Raw genomic sequence first — 16,972 nt, 5'->3', positions numbered from 1 at the left:
CAGCCTGGCTTCTCCCCACCCTCAGGCCCAGTCCTCCCCTGCATTGGGCCTGGTCTCACTCCCTCCCTCCCCCCACTGCTATGGCAAGGAGGGGGGAGCAGGCCCGGACCCCAAGCAGCAGAAGAGAAGGAGGGAATGGGCCTGGATGGGGGGGGAACGACACAGGAATATATGAGAGAGAGAGAGAGAGAGAGAGAGATAGATACATGCACACAGACCTCCAACGCTCTGCCAAGTGACCCCTGTGGTTCACTTGGCAGATCAAAACACACTTGAAACCTGTTACACAGTTTGCACTGCATGTCTGTACACCCACACACCCATCTCCATACCTGTACCCACTGCCCTCCTTAGAAGGCCTGCCCCTGAACAAGTCTATGCCAGACCCCCCTCTACCCGTCTCATCCTCCTCTAGTACCCATACATTTCACGTGGTCCCATCAGGTAAGTTCTTGTCCTGATCAATGCTAATGTAAACCATCTGAATAAGATATATAGTATTGCCCATTGCCCTTGGTCCCCCTCAGTGCTGAGTCTTTCAAGTCATGGTGAACCACTACACTGCATACATTTTTACTTTCTCTTCACTCCTGCAGCTCAGCTGCAACTTTCTTTCCTGTTTCCAGCAAGTCCTGTTTTTTAACCAGTTTTAAATGCCTGGCAAACATCACTGACTGGGGCCTCAAACAACTTAGCCAGAATCCCTGTCACCCCCTCGCTCAGCCTGGCACATACGATTAGCGTGGCCCTGCCCTCCCTGAGGTGGAACCAAACCAAGCTGCTCTGCACCTCATCTACATATAAATTTTTGGAGGATCCCAGGACTCCCTACAAGAACACCGAGTTCAAGTTATAAGTAGGAAACTACTTCAACACATTAATACTTTGTGGGGGATATCTGAAATACACACACATTCTAAGCAGTGCTGAGCTGTGGAGTCACCACAGCTTGAAACGCTGTAGTCTCTGCTGGGGTTCAGCCCAATGAACTATATGGTAAATAATGAGCCTTTTTGGATTTGAACTAATGTTATGGATAGTCTGTACTATATACAGATACAAATAGGTAGAGAAGTGCTACTTAAAAGTGTGTTTATGGAGTACACGTGCTAAAACTTGCAGTTGTTTCAAGAGGGTAAACTGCACCAATGCTGGATGAACCAAATCCACGGTTACCTGTAGCAACTTCCCTTTATGCAAGTTACTACAGGTGTGTTTATTTCTAGGTCAGTATTTTCAAGTTTGCTTCTCATTTCCATGTCCTCAAGGAAAGCATGGTCTAACACTAAGGAAGAATGGAAGAGGCTAGAGGAGGAAAGCTGAGGGTGTAGGGGGCAAGGGGGCTACCTAACCCCCCACACTTATTCTCTTTGCTAGAGCAGTGGCAGGGGTACGAATTCAAGGCAAGACTCCAATAATTTGATTCTATACCTGGGAAATTATAGCTAATGTATACATTTCCCACATATAGAATTAAACTATAGGGGGGGTTGCCTTATGTTCGAGTAAATACAGTAATTTTACTCTATAAATCTGATTTCAGCATTTAAATTTTTCAGTGGAAGGCAAATATTCACTTCACTTCTCTCCTCGAGTCACCCACATTTTTTTCTAGGAACTTTTCTTTTTCCTCATCACCATATCACATTCAATGCCTTCTAAGAATTTGAAAATGAAAATAAAAGCAGGACAAAAGAAACACTCTGATTGTGTTAGTTTTTTGGTTGCTTGTGCATGTGTGTGTTGATTGATATAATTGCATTATGATATCATCGCATTAGCCTTTTTTGTCACAGCATCATACTGGTAACTCATGTTTACCTGCTTGCCCACTATGATGCCTAAATCCTTTTTAGTCATTGCTTTCCAGGACACTGAAAGAGAGGAGAACTGCACTGCTTGCATTCTTAGACTTATGACTTTGTATTTGACTGTATTAAAAAACAATTGGTTTGTATGGCCCAGTTTACCAAGCAATTCAATCTATCTGTACAACCATCTGTCCTCAATACCATTTACTATCCTGCCAATATCATGTGTCATTCAGAATTTTATATTTTCTTCCACACAGAAAATTTGATTAAGTTAAGTACCTTACTGCAAGCCTACTCATTTTGAACATTAACACTTCCAGTTTCCCCGTGTATTTCATGATTTACCAATGACACCACTGAAACCCTCCTAAGCCTTTAAAACTCTTGGCTGCAAATTTTCCAATGTTGTTTAACAGTTTGCTTGTTTACTAATTTATCAGCCAAGAATTCTTGTGAGTGCTATCTTTTATTGGACCAAGTATATGGTATAGACATAAGTAAGCTTTTGGGTATCACAGTAGCTGGAGTACTTCAGAGGTTTGAAGAAAGGTACTGTGACACCCAGAAGTTTGCTTGTGTCTATACCAAGCATACAGTTGATCCAGTAAAAGATATTACCCACAAGAATTATTGCATTTCACATATCTCCTAGACCATCACAGCAACATCACCTCAACACTGCTATAACCCATTACTTCACCACCTTCAGATAATATAAGCATGGGTAGATACAGAATTTCGTAAAGGTAGGTACAAGAACACCAATCAGTGCTATAAGGGTAGCTGCACACCTGCTCCTAGCTCCCTCCTCCCACCAGGGTGGGGAGACCACACCATAGGACCTGCAGGCATGGGAATTAAAGTCCCAGAATCAGGTATGCATCTCCCTACACCCAATCCTTAGCACCCCTTTCCACTCCATGCTCAGCCACATGTCCTGTCCCCCCCCATATTTACCCCCTCCCACACCCATCACTGCCTTTGGTGTCTCTGGTTGCTCTGGGAGGAGGAACTCCAGAGCTACATGAGGAACAGGGCTCAGCAGCAACAGCAGTAAGCAGGTTCTTCGTTCTCCTTTTCCCTTCTTCTACTTCCCAGGATGGCAGGAAACACCCAGAGGGAAACTAGCAGAGAAGAGAAACCTGCCCATGACTACTGTCTCCAGCTGAGCTTACCTCCTCACACATCCTGGCTGGAGTGAGATAGGAGCAGTTCTGGAGCTCCCCTGTTCCCAGGGCAATCAAGGACAGTGGCAGCAGTGAATAGGGAAGAGGGGACATGCTACTGAACATGGAGCGTAAGGGGGGGGGGTGGGAAATGGAGAAATCCTACCTGATTGAGAGACTTAAAGCCCCTAATTGCTGCTCACATGGTGTGGTCTGACAGGGTAAGGCCATGCCACAGCAGCTCCTCTGTATCCAGCCCTGGATTCAAACATTTTATCCTGATTTGTTAAATTGAAAATAAATATTTATTGAACACATCTTCTTTTTCAGTGTCATTATTAACAATGTTAACCACCTCCATCTAGTGGTTGGCCTGTACCATAGCGAAGGTTTCTTTTGTTCTAAATATATTCGAATTCTCCATTCCTAGAGGCAGCTCTACTTGTACCTACAATAGGAAACAACAAAGAACCTCTGGGTCCATTGAAAATGAGATCAAAGGGATGCCAAGACTTTGGATATGAATTAAACTCAAGGTATATTTATGTTGGAATTTGGCAATAGCTAAGAATTTTTGGAACAGTCCACTGCTACAGATTTTTTTTTGCCTTGTGACAGAGAAAGTGATTTTCGTTTGAAGGAAAAACTGGTCCAATGTCTATAGATGGTGCTTCTAAACACTTACGTTTATATCTAATCTAAGGATTCATTCAGTTCAGGTATGCCTACCTCTGCCCAACTATAAATATTCTGTTATCAGAAAAAATTACACAAATTTACCAAGTGCCAGCTTTCAAACATGACCATTATTTATTCTAGTTCCCAAAGTCAGCATGTAAGGTCTCCGAAGCCACCTGATTGTAGCCCAGAACTCCACCCTGTGCTCCATTAGCAGCAGTCTTTGGAGCAGCTGCTCTTGGTCTACCCTCACCCATACCATAACGCCTGCGTCTCAACCCAACGATTCTCATCCTGGATGTCATGACTCCCTGGGGTGTCATGAGATTCTTCCAATGATGCTGTGGGGTGCCATACAATACTAGCATTAAGAGTCAAAGACCTACAAGATCACAAGATAAACCTGGACATTTCAAACATGAACCTATAGTTTCAAAAAAATCTTCTGACCTATTGTGGTATTTTTTTTGAGTTTTTTGTAAGAGAAGAACTGCTTTATCATACAAAAGAAAAAAAGAGTGAAAGCTAATAGCTGTCATTGTCCAATGAGTCTGAAAAGGTTTAGAACCACTGTCTTAACCAAAGCAAGTTTCTTCAGCAGAGTCTCAAAATAACAGATGACTTATGGCTACTGTATTCTATACACAGAAGAGTAGAGTAGCTCACTAAGGACAATAAACGTGGAGGCTGATTCTGTCTTTTGTATTGTGTCCCAGGTTTATTATTTTCAAGTCTGTTCTAGTCTCAGAAGAAGAAAGCACAAGTGTAATTTGGCTATAAAGTATTAATTACAAATCCTAAAAAACCAGTCTTGGTACTAGAAAAAATAAAGTATGAAAGCTAAACCATGCATCTCAAATTATGAACAGACATGTTAATTTCATCTTTCATTACTTAGCCAAGGAAAAATTTATTCCTTGCTTTAGAATTCAGGGTTAGGAAGTTCCTTAGCTTGTTAGTCACAGGGCATTCAGAATAAGTCCTTGAAATAAGAAACATGATTTGTACTTGTCTATATTTAACACAAAATAGCTAAGAAATTATGTGAATCATAACTTTTTATATTGGACCAAGGGTGATTCACAAACATGAACACTCATCCTTAGCAATCATCAGTTTAGCCATTACTCATGACTGACTATTCTTCACCATGTATGCCATGCTATTATGTCCTGTAATTTTGTATTTGCCTTGTTTTTGGTAAGTGAATGCTATGTGAAGAATACCTCAAGAATACTTCACGACTGAAAACATCAATTTCAGTCAAGAACTTAAAAAAGACCAGACTTAATAAAAAATTATTTTAAAATATAAAAAAATACTTTGGAAAAAAGGTTATTCCTATATTACCCTTAATTTTTTCACATTATGTGTAATCCATCAATGTCATCTTCAACTAACACCTGAAGAGAACAGGAAACCATTCATCTTGCAGGAAATACATCAGCATCTGTTCATACAGAAAACTGTATGAAATGTATACTACCAACCACCTAAAATTCTCAACTTTAACCAAAGCTAGTTTATAAGAGCAAGACTTAAACAAAATAAACACCTAAGCCTAATTATTTGTTTTTTCACTAAATTCATGAAAAAGTAAATCAACTTGATCAAAACATTAAATATTTCATCAACTCAACTGTTTTAAGAGCATAAGTTCCATATAAGCGCTATGTACCAAAGGAGTCTATATACTGTATTATACTAATTCCATGAAAAACAGTTTCAGGACCATATCCATCTTTGTGTGTGTTATATTTAAATTCAAGGTCGCTTGCAAAGTTTTGGCAAACACAACTACCTAGTTTAGTAGCATATTTTACTCATAATGCCAGTTTTAACAGGAAGATTTTCTTGGTTTCTAGTAGCAACTGCTTAGGTCAGGTATGGAGAACAGGTAGAAGACTGCCTCTTTCTATGATTTCAAAAATAAAGTCAAATAAGTAGCATCCCCATTATAAATGTTGCCATGTTTTATTGTTTCTCCTTGCTTTCTTTCAGAAAAAGTGAAAATGCTTTTTAAATCATCAGAAGCATTAGTATTTTCCAGTATTCAACTAACTAAAATGAACATTCATACCTTCAGTAGTTTTTACCTCTTAGCCTCAATTATAATAATCATTCTTAATATAAATTTATAACAGGACATGAGGACTTAACTCAACAAAAATGAATCCTTTCATCACACAGGAACTCAGAGAAACATAATCAATCTAATTTATAGTACGTTACAGACAAGGATACAATATTGAATACGGTTTCTCAGCTTCATTAAGTTATAGTGTAAAAAACACTTTGTCATCTCTGTTAGTCTTCTGTTTGCCTTGTCATTTAATATTGGCAATAGAAGCCTTATACTTGATCAGATTATGGAAAGTAGTGAATTTAAGTGCAGACATTCTAGGAGTTTCTTAGGAGTCCCAATAAAAATACTGAAGATCCTGTTCTGGGTAAATACTTCTCAACTTTATATTACAGATATTTTAAAAGGATGGTTAATTGTTTCACAAGACTTCCATTTCTTTGATAAAATAATCAGAAATTTACTAGGTATTACTGGAATTGATTGAAAACTTGAATAAATGTTTAATATATTAAAAAGCAGTAACATTAAGGGACACGTTCAACCACAGAAAGAACAGAACAGACATCCTTTCTCCCCAGACCGGGAGTAAAGGAAGAGAGAAGAAAATACTATTCAAATATAAAGTCAGAACATAAGCCATGCTATTCACGTATGCGTAACAGAATTTATTGAAAATTTTCCATACAAACCAGAAGTATGAAATATGCATGTTGCTTTAAAAAAAAAAAAACCTCTTATGGTATGTATACCCATATTAAATAATATTCAAATGTTGGTTTGCTGATCCCTTCAGGAACAGCGAGCTTCTGTTAAATGAGAGATGCTCAGCGTAGCTTCCATCCAAAGCCCTTCCTTGAGGATGACAGACAGAAAAGAAAATTTAAAATTCAACTAAATTCCAAAAAATAAATACTAATGAAATTACTTGGCATTTTATTTGCCTTCTGAAAATTATTTTACATTTTTAGCAAAACTAAAAAGTGATTTGCTTTCAGATGACCTAATTACTAGAATAAAAGCTGCATATCTGACAAAGAGAGAGAAAAGACCCACTGCTTCATAAATAATGTATTAAGATTTCCAATAGTATTCAAGTTAAATCACAGGTCCAAGCATCTCTTTGTGATGTTAAATATTTTTTTAAATGTCAGAGGGTTTTAGTGTTCATTGAATATGCACATTTCTTTCTGTTTGCAGAAAAATCCTCAGGATTTCAGCTGTTACATAGGTTGCAACTGGCCACTGAACCATATCCTTTAAATACATTTCTAGGCATAGCAGTGCTGCACAGCCTCTCATCCCTCTGCAGCTTTCTCCTTTTTAAGCAGAGGAGCAAAAGCTGCTGCAGTGAACTGCAGAGAAGCCACTATACATCCTGTCACTAACAAAGACACGTAACACTAGTCGCAAAGAAGTATAGCTTGCTTTTTCCCCAATAGCATGCACAGTACCCGAGTGAAATGTTAACATTTAAAAACCACAAGAAAGAATTTCATGCTCTGGAATACCTGCTTCATCCTCCCCCCAAAACCCCTGCATGGTGAGTGTTAGATTCTCAACAAGGCATCTCCTTTGCTGCTTTGTGTCCCTTCCCAGGCTGCTGCTGCTGTGGCGGAAGGGAGGAGCAGGACAAGGATCTCAATGGGCTCAAGCTCTCATTCCTCCTTGCAATGAATCTGCTCCATTCTTTGTTATCCTTTGCCCGTTTCCTTAGATACTGTTTTTAACTCTTTTCTATGTCAACAAATCTTTAAAAAAAAAAAAAAATCTATTTTCTAGCCACAAAAGCCGCTTTCTTCTGCCTTCCCGGCACCGCCCCCTCCTCCTCTCCTGTCAAAAACATGGATCAGAACCACAAGAAATCCAGCCCTGGCTCCTCTCTGCAGCAGCAGCAGGAGGAGGAGAGAAAAACCCAGCCTCCTTTCCTTGCGGCTTGTCATGCAGCAGTCTGGAAAGACAAACACTCTGCCAAAAGCAATAGACCGAGACAAGCAGTGAATGTTACAACACAGCACAGCCCAGACTGCCATGCCCTCCTCAAATTCACTTACCCCATGTCTGGAGCTAGTTGTGCCCCCATTCTGTCTCCAGCGCCCAGTCCCCTCCCGCACCCACTGGCTGCGCTAGAGCCGGAACCAATACAGCCACATTCCAGTCACGTGGGTACCCAGCCTAGCCCAGTGCAGCCAATGGCCCAACTCAAATTAGAAGATGTGATGCATCCTGGTCCACATCCAGAGGATTAAACATCTGCTTCCCCTAGAATCTGGTCAGTCTTGGGGACAGACGGGGAAGGGATCCTTTAAGCAAGAATAATAAAACAGGAAGTAAGGAGAAAATGGAGTGGGAACTGGATGTCACTAGGGAGAGAATAAGTAGAAGATATATAGGAAGATAGAAATGGAAATGGGACACCTATCAAATAAAAATACAAATTTAATTTTATTTATTTATTACATGCCAAGGGACATTATTGTATATATGTATATTATTATTTTATTTATTACATGCCAAGGGACATTATTGTATATATGTATATTATTATTTTATTTATTACATGCCAAGGGACATTATTGTATATATGTATATTATTATTTTATTTATTACATGCCAAGAAAATCCCAAGCTATTACTCACTTCCAACAATTACAGTAGCTTGACAAAGCATAAAGTATGTAGCCAACATTAATACATCAGGTGTCTAGGGCAGTGGTCACCAACCACTTGATCACGATCAACCGGTCAATCCTGGAGAACCAGACATGATCTGAGGCTGGGGGGGCTCAGCCACACACCCCCAGCCTAGCAGGTGGGGAGGGAGGGTTGGGGGCCAGACTGAGGCCCCCACAGTGAGGGAGGAAGGGCAGAGGCAGGAGCAAGGGTTGAGGTAGGTGGAAGGACCAATCCCGGGTGGTGTGGGGGGCATACCCTAGGAGGGCACAGGGGGCATGTGCCCCCAGATCTGCACACAGGGCAGGGCAGTTTGGGGCCAGGGCCGGGGCTGTGCTCGGGGTGGATGGTAGTGCTGGTAGGGGAGAGTCAGGTGGCTACAGCCCCCCTCCCAGCACTGCTGCTGGCCCCAGCCTGCAGTGGCAACCTGTGCCCCGATCTGTACACAGAGAAGGCGGCTTGTCCGGGGCCACTTGGGGGGAGGGCTTCAGCTGCTGAGGCCCCCCCACATGACCCTGGACAGGCCAGTTGTCCCAGCTCTGGGCCCAGCTGTGCCCTAGCACAGCAGGCATCCAGCCACTGAGAGAGCAGGGGATGGGGCTCGGCTGCTCCCGGGCGAGATGGGACAATTGGCTGGTCCAGGGCCATGTGGGTGGGGGGAGCTCCTGCCACTGCCTGCCCCACCCCACATGGCCCTGGACAGATTGATTGTCCCCACTGGGCAGGCAGGGAACAAGGCTCACCCAGCAGCAGGATTCCCCCCATGTGGCCCTGGATGAGCCGATCGTCCCTACATCTGGCCCGGGAGCAGCCATGCACTGTGCCGGGTTTTCTTCCTGTGAGTTTTTTTGACCCCTGGATATACAGGGGTCAAAAAACCTGTGGGAAATAAAATGGCACAGCATTTGCTCAGGCAGTGAACGCTGCTATAAAATGGAACCGAGCCACCTAGGGCCACAGTCTGCTGTGAGCCAGGCTCCACGCCACAGAATCACCATGGCTGCAGCCCTGGGAGCCCCCCAGGCAAGCCTCCCCTCCACCCCTGGAGTAACTTGCTGTGCGCTAAAGGTGCACTGCCACTGGTTGTCCCTGGGGAACCAAACATCTATGCACATCTGGACGCACCCCAAGGGTGCAGACAGATCTAACATTTAAGACTGGTTTAAATACAGTTTAAACCACAAGTGTCTAGACATACAAGCTAGTTTACTATGGTTTAAATTTCCTGAACTGTTTCAGCCTGGGATACACCAAACCCTGCACAGTTTCCAGGAATTGAAATGAACTAATGAATGGTGAGGGGGAAGTGCTCCTTAAAAGCTGTGAAAGCTCTGGCAGCTCTAGACCACCCAGATCCTACGAACCCAGAGGCAGGGCTCCAGGCAGCGGCCCTACACCCCCCCCAGGCGATGCAGAGTCAGGTACCAGCACACAGATTTCAGTAAAGTGCTTTCTTGAACTCAATGTTAGTGAGGGGGGGACAAAAAGTTGCAATTAAGCTGGGTACAAAAAGTTGAAATTAGGCAGCCCCTGGTGGCAGTCCAGCACCGTAATGCCTAAAAAGTTATGGTTCTACTTAGAACCCTCAGCAGTGCACATGCAGACACCTGGGACAATTCTGTATCGTTTCCAAACGGTGACATTCTTGGAATGGTTTAAGTGTTATGCCTGCCTACCCATGGCCCATTATTATAGAAGGATCCTGCCCCTGTGAAGGGAAGCAAGTCTGCTACCATCAGTCACTCCAAAAAAGGATGGTACCACAACAGAATCACGTGACTGTTGTGTTATGGTGCATCAAGAACCCTGGTTTGCCTTCTCGCTATAAAATAAAGATTTCATTAGAATTTAAGTTTTCTATGTTTTTTCTCTCTTACTACTTGCTTCTATTCCCCACCCCAACTTTTTGGGGAGAATTAGGTGGTTAAATAACTACAGCAATTATTTAAATTACTCCAAGCTTTTGAGCTTGGTTTTAGAGACTGATATAGTATAGGAAAAGCACTTACATTACTTGATATCTTCCAGAAATTGCAAATGATCCCAGTTACTTTACAGAGCTTGAAGCTGTTTCTAGTTTTGCTACTAATATGTAATGAGTCAAAGTAAGCAGTTTTATATTCGAGTTCTTTTACAGACCGTAACATGATCTCAGTTAAAAGTTGCAGCTCCTCAGTGATAAAAACCAAAGTTGCTTTTATTCCAAATTAACTCTAGCTAGCTATATTCGTTAGATCCTCTTAAGTTACCCTAGGCCAAGTGAGAGCAGCCATGGTGCAAAAGAAAACTCAAAATATGCAGTATCAACGCATGCCCAGAAGGTCACAATCACAGAAAAATAGGACTGGAAGGGACTGCAGGAGGTCATCTAGTCTAATCCCAGGCCCAAGGCAGAAACAACATTGTCTCAATCATCTCATCTAGAAGTGCATCTAACCTGTTCTTAAAAACTTCCAATAATAAAGACCCTACAACATCTCCCAGTAATGTTCTAGTCCTTACACGCTCCTCATAGTTGGAATACTCTTCCTAACAGTCATTCTAAAATTTTCTTCACTGCTATTTAAAACCCTTAACTCTTGTCCTGGACCAGAGAAGCACCACTTGTTTCATAATAGGGGTCCTGGTTTTCTGTTTAAAAAAATCCAAAATTCTCCAATAACAACCCCCAGGATCTGTGTTTTTCCACAATTAAAATGAAACACTGCTATATATCTAGCTATCAGTTGAACACAATGTTTTATTGATATATTTGCAATTTTAAGGAAATTTGGAAGCCTACCAGTGCCTCTACCATTATAGTAGAATAAATTCTAAATACCTGTAAATTTTGGTGTTTGACTTTGGGGTTTTTTTTTTAAATCATAGAAAAGGTCCTCCTGCTCCCTTTGCTCACCAAGACATCAGTCAGCTGTGGCTGTCCCCACCGCTGCTTTGTAGTGCTGAGTAGTCCTATGCTGGTGCCCCTCACTCCCAAGCCACAGCCCTCCCAGTGCCTCTCCACAGCCTCTGCCTACCTTCTACTCGCTCCCTCCCAGCAGCAGCTCCCCCCCTGCACCAGGCAGTAGGTCCAAAGGCAACTGCCTGCCCCTCACTGCGTTGTGGAGCACAGCAGCTGACATGCCAGTGCCCTGCCGGTGCTGCTGAGGGGGGGGGGGGCCGCGGGGCAGCAGGATGCACAACTTTATGTCACAGCTGCTGCCAAGCAGTGCCTCACTGTGGTATCCATGACGCTGTGGCTGGCATGAGGCTCCCAGAGGCAGCAGCACTGAGTCTCCCCACCCCACTCCACCCTTCTGTGATGGGTCCCACCTGCTGGGCTACAGAGGCAGTTCCTGCCCAGTGCTGGTCCAGCTGGGCTGCAGTCCTGTGCCGTGCTGTTGGCACAGAAATCTGGAGTAGCACATGCCTCCCTATCCCCCAATGGCATGTCACCAATGTGTGTGGGGCTTTCCAGAGCTTGGCCCCTGCCCTGATACAACAGGGCTGGTCTGGACTCACCAGAGTTTGGCCCCTGATGGCCTGGACCAGCTGCACGCCATTATGGCCATGCACCAAGCTATGGTATGACTGGACTGCCCCTGTGCCATCAGAGCCCCTGCACCCAATGGTGCTGGGCTCTTTCAGGCTCATCAGAGCTTGGCCTCCTGCCATGATGGTGAAGGGACAGTCCCCAAGCCCTGGCTCTCCAATCCCACCCCTAGTTCCTGTCCCACAGGCTTATCTGCATGTAGCTGTCAGGGCTGCTCCCACCACCATCTAGTCATATTGCCGGCCATGTGTGCGAGCATATATGGACATGCGCATGGGATCCCCTGCTCCACACCCCTGGATTTTTTCTCCCACCTTTACCTCCCCAACCCTGTTTCAACTGCCCTGTTTTCCACTCCTCCCAGCCCCAAGCAACTCACTGCAAGCTGGAACTCTACAAGCCTACAAAGAGAAAATCTGCATTTTTCTGCAGGAAACAGAAAACCCAGATCCCTGTTCATTACCACTTATTTTGTATTTGGAGACTTATCAAATCCCCACTCAGCCTTCTCTTGTCCAGATTAAATAATACCAATTCTTCCAATCTTTCCTTGTTAGTCATGTTTCCAAGACCCACTAACCATTGCTGTTATTCTGTGATAGACTCTTCAATTTATCTACATCTTCCTTTAAGTGAGCTACCCAAAACTGGACACAATGATTCAAGTGAGACCCCACTAGGGCTGACCAGAATAAAACAATCATATCTTGCAACCTGAAGGCAACATCCTTGCTAATATAACCTAGAGTATTATTGCATTTTTAATATACATTTTATATTTGGCAAGTACAAATTGGCAAGTACAATTTTATATCTGCAATCAAATTTTCAGAATATTTTATACATACATAGTTTTTCTAGAATATAGATATCTAGATATAGATATCTATGTAGATAGATTTTTTTTAAATATATACATATTTGTTATTTATATATGAAAAACCATGAGACTGTTGACTTATTCAGCTTGAGGTCCACTGCAACCTCTGGGCCTATTCTGCAGTACAGTAGCCTAATCAGCCACTCTTCAGCTTGAACTTGCAAATTTGATTTTGCACTTCCCTTTATTCAGTTAATGAAAAGTTGTCATCGAAAGCTTTCTACCATAAACTAGCCATCAAGTTAAGCCATCAAGTTAAAAGCCATCAAGTCACTGCCTCTAGTTATAACTACAGCCTATGCACACACAGAGTTAATTAAGTGTTCAGTGAAGATAAATCCTGTGTGTCAGAGGATATGTGAAATCTTGCTGTTTTAGATTTAAAGCTCAGTATGTTTTTAAGTGAAAGCTAATATTTAAAAACAGCCTCATAGACTTGCCTCTGGAATCCAAAATGGGAATGCCAAGAGTGAGGATTTTCGTAATGCATTGCTCCTTTATACACAACAGTACTGTATTTTCTAATACTGAAAAGCTGTAACAAACAGAGCGTGATAGGACTCCTGTAAAGCTTGACCTATGCATTTGCCAGAAAACCTTGGTGCTCTCAAGGCTGAATAATTTTGTTTAAATGAATTCAGTGCACACGAAAAGATGCCAGATTCACTACTCTACAGCCTGAAGTTCTGTATTCAAAGAACAAGTTGAGCATCGGCAGCAGCAGAAGTCCTCCATAATGTTCTGCCACCATGCTGCAACCACAACACACAGGGATACTTCAGGGTAGGGAAACAGAAAAAAATAATCATTTCCAAGCTCACTCAAAGTCTCAAGCATTCTGTTAAACACATCTGTCAAAAAAACAGCTCATGGACCAAGTTATACCGTGTTACTTAACAGCATGACACTATAGTAATTTTTGGTCACTTTACGCTAGCCAGTGGCACTCAAACCACTGACCCATATTGAGCAGAATGCATTACCAAATCTCCTAAAGTATACAGTCCCCAAAATCTGCTTTCTAGATAACAGTACAAAGCCATGGTAGTAATGATGTGATCATGTAGCCAGGAAATATGCAAGAGGTAAGAATTTTTGTAAGTTGCTATCTTTTATTACACCAACTGCATGGTTGGGACAGATTCAGGCAGACAAGTTTTGCGCTCAAAATGTTGTGCATCTCCATCTATCCCAACCATGGTGTCAGTCCAATAAAAGATATCATCCACAAAAATCCTTGCCTTAGTGCAAAGCCATCCTTTTTTCAAATCTAGCTGTCAGTAGAAAAGTGTACAAAAGAACTAATATTTGTCAAGCAGAGAGGGCATGGTTTGGTTTAATTTGAGTTTTGGTTAGCTGTATTATTTATTGCTCTACAAAAAGGCTTTTTTCCAACTTCAAATTTTATTTCTGGTAATAGCACCTCACTCATAAGGTAGATGCCAACAATATATTTTAACATAGTATACATCACTCCATGCTCCTCAAAAATATATTTTGCACTGATTTCTAAGACAGACTGTTTAAACATATGAGGAGATATGAGGCCATCATCTCACTCAGCATCTTTATTTCTTTCCTCCTTGTTGCTTGCTTGGTTATTTTCAGCCACTTCCTTCAGTTTGCTAGGCAGAACTTCCACATTATTGGATATACCCTACTAAAAAAGTAAGATTAGAGGGCCTTTTTGACAATAATTTAAATTAACTAAAGTACTAGATCTTTCCCCACTGTTATTCTGTGTTTTTAAAAACTCCAATTTGTGAACTAAGTAAAATTTAGCAGTCAAAATCCTGTATTTAAACATTCTCTCACCTAAGGCACCATATGAACAGGAATACTTATTTGAGCTCTAGCTTTCTGCATCTGAAAGTAAATAGGCACTGCAGAATTTTTTAAAGATATTAGGAAATACATCAGAAAAAATGCAAAAGGTTTTATGCTTATGAAATAATTTGACCATAAACAAAGCAATTTTCCATGTGCACTCATAAAAACATATCCAGTGCAATGGTGCCTTTCTCCCAAGACTCTTTCACTACTCTGCCAATTTAAAAATTGGTGGCGTCTCAGTACTAGGTTTTGTGCTTTTACGGTACTAGCTATCCCAGACACTTCAAGTATAACTCAGTGGGTTGGATAACTAGTTAAATGCAAGTACTATGTTTGGTATTGTTCACAAGTTTGACAAGTATTGCTGGAGACCTCTAAGATCACATTCTCAAAACTTTCTAAAGTGGTATATATGTTTGTGAACACTCTAGTGCACAACTTCCATTTAACACACAGCTCTGTATTATGTTGAAGCTTGAAGAAGGTAGAAAAGAATTTTTAAGACATTTATTACTAACAAAAACACCATAACAGTAAATACCTTTTAATGATCCCATTTTACAAGTTTCAATTTGATACAAAGGTTAGTATTGATAACATATCCCAGTATCCTCCCAAAGACAAGCGAAAATGTTTCCTTGATTCCACCCACACACCTCTGGGGTTTCTTATTCAAGTTGCATGCACTCCCTGCTTCCCCCATTCTTGGGAAAGTTAAAAGTGAGAATTACATGTGGCTTTTTCACTACCACCCCAAACTTCCTAGATAGTTGTAGTCAACTCTAACGTGGCTGGTGACTGTTTTCTAATTCTATACATTGTACAACATAATTACAACCTTTTCAGGGGATCTTTGTCCATGCCACACACTGAGTCCTTGTTATGTGCATTTACATGAATCTTATAAAAGCTTTATTTATTCACAGTATAATTGATAAATAAAGAACATCCTGCTTTGCAGGATTATTAGGTTACAGAAATATGCTTTCATAAGTGTTAGAAAACAATTAAAGCATTAGATATATATCTCAAGAAAGACTGAATAATTTAATACACTTATTTGTTTAAAATATACTTTTTGCCTTGGCCCAAAGGTAAAAAATTAAAATCAGAAATAGCATGAATTCCCCCACCCCCCACCAAAAAAAAATCTTCCTACATGCTATGTGGTCTCTCATAAGTAGATCCCTCACATATCCTCCAGTTTGTGGTACATGATCTAAAATGTCTATACAACTTGTCAGTTAATATTTCAGATACTAGTCCCATTAAAGTTAAAATATTTTTTCTATTATATACATTTTGTCCCTGCAAGCAATAAAAAATATTTTCCTGTAACATCCTATTGAGTAGATACAGACATTCCAATTTATTGTCAACCGGCATATGATAACCTTCCCATCCTTAGATATTTGTCCATATATGGTGAACCTGTCCATCATAAAAACATAAGTTAAATGAAAGTAGTGCATGTACTCTTAACACAGCTGAGTATAGAAATTAAGGAATGCACACAAAGGAATATTCCTTTGCTTATTTACAGAAAAGCAAAAGTTTGGTTTTGATGATTTGATATTTTCAATATTTGGCAAAGTATGTGTGATGTTGTATTTTAATTATGGAATAGTATTTTATTTAGCAGCATCTAGCAGTCTGAAGTTATATATAACATTCTCTGACATGGCAAAAGCCAGTTTCTTTATCTTGAATTCTTCCCCATAATTATCCAGTTCCTACTCAAGTGAGTTCAGCAGCTGTTTTTAAAAAATATGCTCCATAAAAATGTTTAAAAAAGGCTCACAAAATAGTTTAGGTTTACCAAGATAACCCATCTATCTTTCTGACCCAGTAGTTTAGAAATTTCAGTACTAGAGAGTTTGATAAACTTCTGTTTGAAAACAACGTACTGGCTATGGCAGGGGTTTCCAACCTTTTTTAACAAGTGTACGCCATCTCTCTCAAATTTTCAGCTCATATAGCCCTTTATATTTTTTTCTTGTTTTTAAGGTTCAGTGGCAGGGGGCAGAGTGAGGTCTCCTCAGTGAGGGAGGGAGTGGAGGTGGGGCTGCAAAGCCAGGGCACAGCGTGGGGCAGCGTCATGAGCGGCTCATCCCAGGGGCTTGGGGAGGGAGGAGTGCCACTGCATGCAACCCAGGAGGGCATGGGGAGGCGTGTGGCCCTGGATCTGTGCATGGGGCAAGGGTGGGCTGCCACTGTGGGCCGGGCAAGGGGCAGTGCCAGGCTCTTTCCAGTGGGGCGCTTGGGCTGGGGCTGCGCTCAGGGCAGATGGCGGCAGCACTGGGAGAGAGGCCA

General features: G+C 41.6%; 1 protein-coding gene across 2 annotated transcripts in view; it reads right to left on the bottom strand.

Moving 5' to 3' along the window:
* Nucleotides 1-16,972, bottom strand: part of APC (APC, WNT signaling pathway regulator) — a 168,144-nt gene that overhangs the window by 133,832 nt on the left and 17,340 nt on the right. Inside the window, exon 1 of one of the 2 annotated variants that reach the window (XM_019532477.1) lies at nt 7,796-7,813. The exons of the other annotated variant lie outside the window; for it this stretch is intronic. The gene's annotated coding sequence lies outside the window, so the exon portion shown is untranslated. Of the gene's footprint in view, nt 1-7,795; nt 7,814-16,972 lie in introns of those variants that run through there. 2 annotated transcript variants of the gene reach the window in all.

Source organism: Crocodylus porosus, unplaced genomic scaffold (genome assembly GCF_001723895.1).
Source record: "Crocodylus porosus isolate Cpor-Errol unplaced genomic scaffold, CroPor_comp1, whole genome shotgun sequence".
Classification (NCBI taxonomy): Eukaryota; Metazoa; Chordata; order Crocodylia; family Crocodylidae; genus Crocodylus; species Crocodylus porosus.
This window is presented reverse-complemented; position numbering and strand designations above follow the sequence as displayed.